Genomic DNA, 11,379 nt, shown 5'->3' with positions numbered 1-11,379 from the left:
TTCCAAGATATACGTTGCACAATACTTTGATGAATGTGATGATCCGTGACAATCATCATCATTCTCATCGATGAACGTGCGTGATTGACAACCACTTCCGTTCTACCATAGGCCGGGCGCATATCTCTTAGATTCTCCAACAGAATCTTCGTGGTATAAGCTAGATAGATGGCGGCATTAATGGGAATCCGGAAAGTCTAACCTTGTCTGTGGTATTCCGAGTAGGATTCCGGTATTGAATGACTGTGACGAGCTTCAAACTCCTGAAGGCTGGGCGTTAGTGACAGACGCAAAAGAATCAATGGATTCTATTCCAACCTGATTGAGAACCGACAGATGATTAGCCGTGCTGTGACAGAGCATTTGGAACGTTTTCACTGAGAGGATGGGATGTAGCCATCAGCAAGGGTGATGCCTCCAGACGATTAGCCGTGCAGTGATAGCGCATAGGACCATTTTCCCGAGAGGATTGAAAGTAGCCATTGATGATGGTGATGCCCTACATACAGCTTGCCATGGAAAGGAGTAAGAAGGACTGGATGAAAGCAATGAGAAAGTAGAGATTCAAGAGGAGCACAGCATCTCCATACACCTATTTGAAACTCCCACTATTAATTTACATAAGTATTTCTATCCCTTTTATTTTCCTTTTATTATTAATTTTCGAAACCCATAAACCAATTTAATCTGCCTAACTGAGATTTACAAGGTGACCATAGCTTGCTTCATACCAACAATCTCTGTGGGATCGACCCTTACTCACGTAAGGTTTATTACTTGGACAACCCAGTACACTTGCTGGTTAGTTGAACGAGATTGTGGAAAGAAAGTGCTGAGTTAATGTTTTTGTGCACATACCAAAGAGCTGATATTGTTGATCACAATTTCGTCCACCAAGAAGCACAGAGGATCCTCTGGCACTGCCATGGATCACAATATGGAGGACATTTTGGAAGTGAGCGAACAGCCACAAGAGTCCTTCAATGTGGCTTCTACTGGCCTACTCTCTATAAAGACTCCCGAGTATTTGTACTTAATTGTGACAGTTGCCAAAGATCTGGCAATCTGCCTCACAGTTATGCCATGCCTTAACAAGGGATCTTGGAGATTGAGTTGTTTGATGTATGGGGTATTGACTTCATGGGGCCTTTCCCACCATCATACTCAAACACTTATATTTTGATGGCAGTAGATTATGTATCCAAATGGGTGAAAGCTATTGCAACACTCATTTCTGCAATAAACAGCTTTACTCTGCTTTGGTTCGATATAGAGTTAGCCACAGGGTAGCTACTCCATATCATCCCCAGACAAATGGGCAAGCTGAAGTTTCTAATAGAGAACTTAAAAGAATCATGGAACAGACTGTGATTAACCGTAGAAGGGATTGGGCAAGAAGTTTTGATGATGCTCTGTGGGCATACAGAACAGCATTCAAGACTCCTATAGGAACTTCTCCATACCAGCTTGTGTACGGAAAAGCCTGTCACTTGCCAGTGGAACTGGAACATAAGGCCTATTGGGCAACCAGATTCCTAAACTTTGATACCAAGTTAGCTGGAGAAAAACGATTGCTGCAGTTAAATGAGCTAGAAGAATTCAGACTCAATGCCTTCGAAAATGCAAAAATTTACAAAGAGAAAGCAAAAAGATGGCATGATAAAAAGTTGTCATCCAGAGTCTTTGAGCCAGGGCAGAAAGTTCTGCTATTTAATTCTAGGCTCAGATTGTTCCCCAAAAAATTGAAATCCCGGTGGAGAGGTCCATATGTGATTACAAGTGTGTCACCCTATGGATATGTGGAGCTTCAGGATAATGATTCTAACAAAAAGTTCATTGTTAATGGACAGAGAGTTAAACATTATCTTGAAAGCAATTTTGAGCAAGAATGCTCAAAACTGAGACTTGATTAAAACTCATTTATAGTCCAGCTAAAGACAATAAAGAAGCGCTTGCTGGGAGGTGATGAGCGGATAATTCATACGCTTTTTGGCACTTTTTTTAGTATGTTTTTAGTACATTTTAGTTAGTTTTTAGTATGTTTTTATGAGTTTTTATTTAAAATTCACTTTTCTGGGCTTTACTATGAGTTTGTGTGTTTTTCTGTGATTTCAGGTAATTTCTGGCTGAAATTGAGGGACCTGAGCAAAAATCTGATTCAGAGGCTGAAAAAGGACTGCAGATGCTGTTGGATTCTGACCTCCCTGCACTTGAAGTGGATATTCTGGAGCTACAGAAGCCCAATTGGCGCGCTCTCAATTTTGTTGGAAATTAGACATCCTGGGCTTTTTAGCAATATATAATAGTCCATACCTTGCCTGAGATTTGATGGCCCAAACCGGTGTTGCAAATCAGCTTCAGAATTCCCAGCGTTTAACGCCGGAACTGGCACAAAAATTGGAGTTAAACGCCCAAACTGGCACAAAAGCTGGCTTTTAACTCCAGGAAAAGTCTCTACACATGAAATCTTCAATGCTCAACCCAAGCATACACCAAGTGGACCCCGGAATTGGATTTTTACGTCATTTACTCATTTCTGTATATCCTAGGTTACTAGTTCACTATTAATAGGACCTTTTGACATTGTATCTTTACCTCATGACACTTTACACGTTTCATATTGTACCTTCTACGGCATGAGTCTCTAAACCCCATGGTTGGGGGTGAGGAGCTCTGCTGTGTCTTGATAGATTAATGCAATTATTACTGTTTTTTATTCAAACACGCTTGTTTCCATTCTAAGATATCACTTGCTCCTCAACTTGATGAATGTGATGATCTGTGACACTCATCATCATTCTCACCTATGAACGTGTGCCTGACAACCACCTCTGTTCTACTTTAGATTGAGTGGATATCTCTTGGACTCTTTAACCAGAATCTTCGTGGTATAAGCTAGAATTGATGGCGGCATTCAAGAGAATTCGGAAGGTCTAAACCTTGTCTGTGGTATTCTGAGTAGGATTCAGGGATTGAATGACTGTGACGAGCTACAAACTCGCGATTGTGGGGCGTTAGTGACAGACACAAAAGAATCACTGGATTCTATTCCGACATGATCGAGAACCGACAGATGAATAGCCGTGCTGTGACAAAGCGCGTTGAACATTTTCACTGAGAGGATGGGAGGTAGCCATTGACAACAGTGAAACCCTACATACAGCTTGCCATGGAAGGAGCCCTGCGTGTATGAAGAAGAAGACAGTAGGAAAGCAGAGATTCAGAAGATAGAGCATCTCCAAAACCTCAACCTGTTCTCCATTACTGCAAAACAAGTATTTATTTCATGTTCTTCTACTTTTCACAATTAAACCTAAGAATTATTGATATCCTGACTAAGAGTTACAAGATAACCATAGCTTGCTTCAAGCCGACAATCTCTGTGGGATCGACCCTTACTCACGTAAGGTATTACTTGGACGACCCAGTGCACTTGCTGGTTAGTTGTGCGGAATTGCAAAAGTGTGATTGCAATTTCGTGCACCAGGAGGCAACCCAGCCATTTACAAAGCTTATTTGTTAATTAATTGATTTTTACAGGTTTATGTCAATTATCTTCAAGGTAAAATAGCAATCTCTTGAGTTAACAAAGTTACGAAAGGATTTGCAGGATAAAATAGCAAAAAGGAAGCTCATTGGTGCAAAAAAGCCAGTAAAAGCTGTTTTGGGCGTTGAACGCCCAAAAGAAGCATCTACTGGGCGTTCAACGCCAGTAAGGATAGCCATTTGGGCGTTAAACGCCAGAAAGAAGCATCTTCTGGGCGTTAAACGCCAGAAAGAAGCACCTTCTAGGCGTTTAACACTAGATTTATAGCGTCCTGGGCGTTCAGAAAAACGCCCAGTGACAAAGGAGTTCCTGGCGTTCAACGCCAGCTAGAAGCAACAGCTGGGCGTTGAACGCCCAAGAGAAGCTGCAAATGGGCGTTAAACGCCCAAAACATGCAGCGTTTGGGTGTTTAATGCCAAGATCATGGGGAGGAGGTAAATTCGTTTTTACTTCACTTTTTTTCAATTTTCATATTTCAATTCATGATTTCTTGCATAAACATGATACAAACTCTCATCCTTCAATTCCAAAAATTTTAACCCTAATTTCTAAAATTCCTTTTTAAAAAAATATCAAATGTATCTTAATTCATAAACACAAATCCTTTTTCAAACCCCATCCAACCTCTTTTCAAATTTTTTTTCAAAACTCAATTATCTTTTCAAATTCATTTCAAATCTTTTTCAAAATAAAAATTCAGATTTATCTTTTTCAAATATCTTTCACAACTTTTTAATTTTAAATTATATCTTTTTCCTATCATATTTATCTTTTACAAATCATATCTTCTATCTTATCTTTCTTCAAAATTTTTGAAAACCCACCCCTCCCTTTAAATCCACATTCGGCCTCCCTCCTCTCTTCAACCATTTGATACTTGCTCTCCTTCTATCCCTCTTCTTTCCCTTCTTTTGCTTGAGAATAAGCAACCTCTAAGTTTGGTGTGTTTATCCGCAATCACTAAACCATACCCACTAAGATCATGGCTCCTAAAGGAAAATAACCCACTCCAAGAGGTAAGAAAGAGAGTATTCTAAAACTACTTTGGAATCAAGGGAAGTTCTTAACCAAAGAACATTTAGACCATTACTACAAAATAATGGGTCTAAGGTCAGTGATCTCGAAAGTTAAATTTGATCTGAAAGAAGACGAATATCTGGAGATCCAAGAGCAAATTCGAAACAGGAACTGGGAAGTCCTAGCTAATCCTGAAACAAAGGTGGAAAGAAACATGGTTCAGGAATTCTATGCTAATCTGTGGCAAACAGACAGGCAGAGAATATCTGGAACTGCCCTCTATGACTATCGGACCTTGGTCAGAGGAAAGATTGTTCACATCCATCCTGACAAAATCAGGGAGATCTTTAAGCTACCTCAGCTGAAAGATGACCCAGACTCCTTTAATAGGAGAATGATGAGAACAAATAAGGGTCTGGATAAGATTCTAGAGGACATATGAATCTCTGGAATCAGGTGGACCACCAGCACCAAGGGCGTCCCAAATCAACTCAAGAGAGAAGATCTCAAACCAGTTGCCAGAGGCTGGCTGGACTTTATTGGGCGTTCTATACTGCCCACTAGCAACCGCTCCGAAGTCACCATTAAAAGAGCAGTGATGATCCATTGCATTATGTTAGGAAGAGAAGTGGAAGTTCATCAGTTGATTTCGTGTGAACTTTACATAATTGCAAACAAGAACTCCAAAGATGCTAAATTGGCTTATCCTAGCTTAATATCTATGCTATGTAAAGATGCTGGAGTAAAGATGGGAATAACTGAGTATATCTCAGTTGAGCGACCAATCACCAAAATATCAATGGAAAAACAACAAGTGCAGGATGACCCCATCAAGAGGAGAGCACAGGAATTCCTTCCAGAAATCCCTCAATTTGAATACTGGGAGCATCTTGAAGCATCGGTTACCAAGTTGCAAGAAGCTATGGACCAAGTAAAGGAAGAACAGTATAATCAAAATAGCATGCTTTGCAAACTGCTTGGGGAACAAGAAGAGCAAAGGCATGACTTGAAGGAATTAAAGCGTCAAAAACTATCTCTTGAAGGATCAAGCACCCCACAGACTAGAAGAACATCCAGTTCTCAAAATAAAGGTTGTTGAGTCCTAATCTTAGCTTTAACTCTGTGATAGTTGTTTTTATAAGAATTTACCTTAGAAGTTATATAGGAGCAGTAGTAATTAGTATATCTATTTTGATTTTATTTCCAATTAAGCTATAATTTATTTTTCTCATCATCATCAAACATGAATAAAATAGTAGATTTTTTAGAATAAAGAGGCAATTTAATTTTTTCGAGTTCTTAATAAGGAAAATTCTAATTATTTATATGTGGTGGCAATACTTTTTGTCTTCTGAATGAATGCTTGAACAGTGCATATTTTTTATACTGAATTTCATGAATGTTAACATTGTTGGCTCCTGAAAGAATGATGAACGAGAGAAATATCATTGCTGATCTGAAAAATCATAAAATTGATTCTTGAAGCAAGAAAAAGCAGTAAAAAAAAGCAAAAGAGGTAGAAAAAGCCAATAGCCCTTTAAACCAAAAGGCAAGGGTGAAAAGGATCCAAGACTTTGAGCATCAATGGATAAGAGGGCCCAAGGAAATAAATCCAGGCCTAAGCGGCTAAATCAAGCTGTCCCTAACCATGTGCTTGTGGCATGCAGTTCCAAGTGAAAAGCTTGAGACTGAGTGGTTAAAATCGTGATCCATGGCAAAGGAGTGTGCTTAAGAACTCTGGACACCTCTAATTGGGGACTCTAGCAAAGCTAAGTCACAATCTGAAAAGATTCACCCAGTTATGTGTCTGTGGTATTTATGTATCCAGTAGTAATACTGGAAAACAAAGTGCTTAGGGCCACGGCCAAGACTCATCAAGTAACTGTGTTCAAGAATCAACATACTAAACTAGGAGAATCAATAATACTATCTGAATTCTAAGTTCCTATGGATGCCAATCATTCTGGATTTCAAAGGATAAAGTGAGATTATAAAACTATTCAGAAGCAAAAAGCTACTAGTCCCACTCATCTAATTAGAATCTGAGCTTCACTTGAAAACTCTGAGATATTATTGCTTCTTAATTTCTTTTTATCCTATTTTATTTATCTAGTTGCTTGGGGACAAGCAACAGTTTAAGTTTGGTGTTGTGATGAGTGGATATTTTATACGCTTTTTGGAGGTAATTTCATGTAGATTTTAGAGTGTTGTAGTTAGTTTTCAGTATATTTTTATTAGTTTTTAGGCAAAAATCATATTTCTGGACTTTACTATGAGTTTGTGTGTTTTTCTGTAATTTCAGGTATTTTCTGGCTGAAATTGAGGGAGCTGAGCAAAAATCTGATTTAGGCTGAAAAAGGACTGCTGATGCTGTTGGATTCTAACCTCCCTGTACTCGGAATGGATTTTTTGGAGCTACAGAAGTCCAATTGGCGCGCTCTCAATTGGGTTGAAAAGTAGACATCTAGGGATTTCCAGCAATATATAATAGTTCATACTTTGCTCAAAGATAGATGACGTAAACTGGCGTTTAACGCCCGTTCCATGTTGTAGTCTGGCGTTCAGCGCCAGAAACAGGTTACAAGTTAGAGTTCAATGCCAGAAACAGGTTACAACCTGGCGTTTGATGACAAGTCATCTCAGCCTAGTTTCACTAGTCTTTTTCTTTGTTTTCAATAGATTTTATGCACTTTCTTGAGCCATAAGTAAGTCAATTGGGTAGAATTTCATGTTTCCTTTGATTCAATCAACCATGGATAAATTGATGCATTTTCATGAGTTTTTGTGCCATAATTGCTTGAATTTCAAGAATAAGAAGAAGTCTCATGATTTTAGCATAGCTTTGATGCATTTGTTGATTGATGATAGGTGGAAAAAGGCTTGGAAGAAGGTTGAAGAAAAGGGGAATGGCAAAGAGCAAAGAAAGGAATTCACGTTTGAGCTCAAGTTTGCCTCAAACTTGGACTCAAACGTGAGGAAGAGCACAATTTCACCCTGGATGCATGCCAAGTTTGCGCCAACGTTTGCCTCAAACTTGAGATCAAACTTTGGCTAAAAAAATTCTCACCCAGGGGAAGCCAAGTTTGCGCCCACGTTTGCCTCAAACTTGAGGTCAAACGTTGCTCCTCACAGTCTGAAGGGGTATACTTCCAACAAGAATAACTTGAGCTACAGAGCTTCAAATGAGGTGATTCAAAAAGCAATGGAAATTAGGAATCGAGAGCTTTCTAAGCATATATGGCACTGCATGATGGACATTAAAATTGAGGGAGAAAACTTCCCCGAAATGTGCATAAACGAACAAGGTGTCAACCTGCAGTGAGGCCAACTGACCTCTGCACCTTCGATGGAGTATAACTCGAGCTATGAAGCTCCAAACTATGCGCTCCCAATGGAATTGGAAAGTAGACATTCAGGGCTTTCCAACAATATATAATAGTATGGGGTGGAAAATGCGTTTGAGCCTCCAGAATCTGGCGTTTTTGACCACATTTGAGGCAAACGTCGCCTCAAACGTTGCACACCAAAGCCAGCGACCCTGTCTCATTCAAAGGAGCATAACTTGAGTTGTAGATGTCCAATTGAGGTGATTCTAATTGGATTAGAAAGCTGACATTCAGAGCTTTCCAACCATATATAATAGTTTATAGTGGGCATGAAATTGGCAACGTTGACAAGAGGACAAAGTAGCATCCCAAGACTTGATGTGCAACAAGTGTCAACGTTTGCGTCCAAGTTGGGCCTCAAACTTGGACTCAAACGCCAATGACAGTAAAAAGGGCGATCTGCATGATGAGTTTGGCGAATAAGTTTGAGTCAAAGTTTGCCTCAAACTTTGACTCAAACTTGAATGGTTCATGGCCCGGTTCAAAGCTTAAATATTTCCCAATGTCAAGAGCAATCAACAGAGGCTATCTTCAACCCAATTCCATCAAGGCCAAAAGCCCAATTGACATCACTTAAAGACACAAGAAACAATTTGATTAGGAATTTTATTTTCTTTGTAATTTGCTTTCAATTTCATTTTCATTTGTCATGTTTGTAAAAGCCTATAAAAAGGCATAATTTTCATTTTAGAATGGAGGTCGGCTCTAATAGAGAGCATAGGAGGTTAGCTCCACTAGGGAGCATTAGGAGTAGTAGAGAGCTCTCTCTTTTAATTTTCATTTCTGTTTTGAATCTTGGATTGATATTTGAAGGAATTCTGTTTCATTCTTGATCTAAGATTGCTCTTTGTTGATTTTCTGCATAATTCAGTGAATTGAGTTTTGGATCCAAGTTTTTTTCTCTACGGCTTTCATCTTTCTTTCTTCTTCAATCTGCTTTCTACTTTGATCAAGGAAGGAATTGAGATCTAGACTTGTTTTCTAGTCTCTTTGATTTCCTGAGATCTTCAATTTTATTTTGCAATTGAGTTGAGTTCTTGGCTGCTCTTCTGTTTTTACTGTTCCATTGGCTTTCAATTTACTTTCAAGCAATTTAATTTTTCTGCACTTGTTCTTCATTTTACATTTCTGTTCATGATCCCAATTTACTTTCTTGCAAGTTAAGCTTTCTGCAAGAGTTCTGAGTTTTGATCTATTGCTCTCTTTAATTTCCAGCACCCAATCCCCCTTTACTTTTCATGCAATTTACATTTCTTGTCATTTAAGCTTCTGTCCATTTAAGTTTCTGTCCAATTTAGCTTCTGCACCTTTAATTCTTGCAATTTACTTTCTGTCGGTCACTCTTCACACAATTCACTCAATGTTAGCTTGACTAAACTAATCACCCACTAAAGTTGCTTGATCCATCAATCCCTGTGGGATCGACCTCACTCTAAGTGAGTTATTACTACTTGATGCGACCCGGTATACTTGCCGGTGAGCTTTGTATTGGATCGCTTTCCACACATCAGCGTTCAACTCCAGAAACAGCCCAGGCACGTGAGAAGCTTAAGTCTCAACCCCAGCACACACCAAGTGGGCCCCAGAAGTGGATTTATGCACTGTTCATCTTAGTTTACTCATTTTCTGTAAACCTAGGTTACTAGTTTGGTATTTAAATAATTTTTAGAGACTTATTTTGTATCTCATGACATTTTTAGATCTGAACTTTGTACTCTTTGACGAAATGAGTCTCTAAACTCCATTGTTGGGGGTGAGGAGCTCTGCAGCGTCTCGATGACTTAATGCAATTATTTCTGTTTTCCATTTAAACATGCTTGTTCCTATCTAAGATGTTCATTCGCGCTTCACTATGAAGAAGGTGATGATCCGTGACACTTGATGCGGTATTTTATAACCCACACTTACTAACCAGCAAGTGCACCGGGTCGTACCAAGTAATACCTTACGTGAGTAAGGGTCGATCCCACGAGGATTGATGGATTAAGCAACAATGATTGATTGATTGGCTTAGTTAGGCAAGCAGAAATTGGTTTTGAGATGTTCAAAAGGTTTAAGTTTGAACTTAGAATATCAAAAGGATAGACAAATAAATGAGTTGGGAATAAAATGTTGAGAAAGCAGTTAAGGTTTCAGAGTTATCTATTTTCCAAATTAACTTTTATCACTAACTAATTTAATCATGCAAGATATAATTTCATGGCAAACTATATGTGACTAGGCCCTAATTCCTTAGACCTTCCTAGTCTCCTCTAAAATTCATTAACTGCCAATTCCTTGGACAATTAATTCCAATTAGAGGGTGATGATCAGTTTCTAGTTTATATGCCAACAGAATCCTAATTATCCACAAATAAAGGGATTATATGTCACGTATCCCATTAAATACAAACAATTAAAAATTCAGTATAATATGTTTTCAAGCTGTTGTTCAAGTAAAGAGCTTTTCCAAGTTTTACAAGAACTCAATTAGAACATGGGTCATACTTCCGTTCCACCCAATATTCATAAAATTAAGAGCAAAAACAATTATTGAAATATAAATCAAAACATGAATAAATTAGAAAGATCAAATGAATTAATCCATTACAAATAGATAGGGCTCCTAACCTTAACAGTGGAGGATTAGTTGCTCATGGTTTAGAGAAGAAAAATAAGGGTTCTGGTAACAATCTCGTTCCTATCTAAATGTACAGAGTTTCTATTTATTACTAATCTTAATAGGTTTAAAATAAAAAATTAAAAATGATATCTTTTCCTAAAAGATAAGATTTGAATTTAAATTCGAATTAATTAACAGATCTTCAGTTGATGGGTGGGGTCCACTTGATTTGTCCATTCTGCAGCTTCTAATCTGTGTTTTCTGGGCTGGAAACTGGGTCAAAAACAGTTCCGAAATCGTAACCAGCGTTTTCTGTATTATTGCAGATCGTGCATGTGACGCGTCTGCGTCCTCCATGCGCTCACGTCATTTGTGCAGATTCTAGTCCACGCGTTCGCGTCAGGCACGCGATCGCGTCAGGCACGCGATCGCGTCATTGCAATTTCTCCATTCCGCGCGGTCGCGTGAGCCATGCGTCCGCGTCGGTCTTCGCTGGTCATCCCTTTGGTTTCTTCTTTTTCTCTGCAGAAACTTCATCAAATCCATCCGAATGCTACCTAAAATAAATAAAATTGCACAAAACTCAAAATAGCATCCTTAGTGGCTAAAATATAATTAATTCTTTATTAAACTCAACAAATTAGATGCAAATTCACTAGGAAAAGATAGACAAGATGCTCACGCATCAACACTCATCACCTTCCTCAATCCATGAACGTGTGCCTGACAACCACCTCTGTTCTACATTAGATTGAATGAGTATCTCTTAGATTCCTTAATCAGAATCTTCGTGGTATATGCTAGAATCCATTGGCAGCATTCTTGAG

Source organism: Arachis stenosperma, chromosome 4, assembly GCF_014773155.1.
Source record: "Arachis stenosperma cultivar V10309 chromosome 4, arast.V10309.gnm1.PFL2, whole genome shotgun sequence".
NCBI lineage: Eukaryota > Viridiplantae > Streptophyta > Magnoliopsida > Fabales > Fabaceae > Arachis > Arachis stenosperma.
This window is presented reverse-complemented; position numbering follows the sequence as displayed.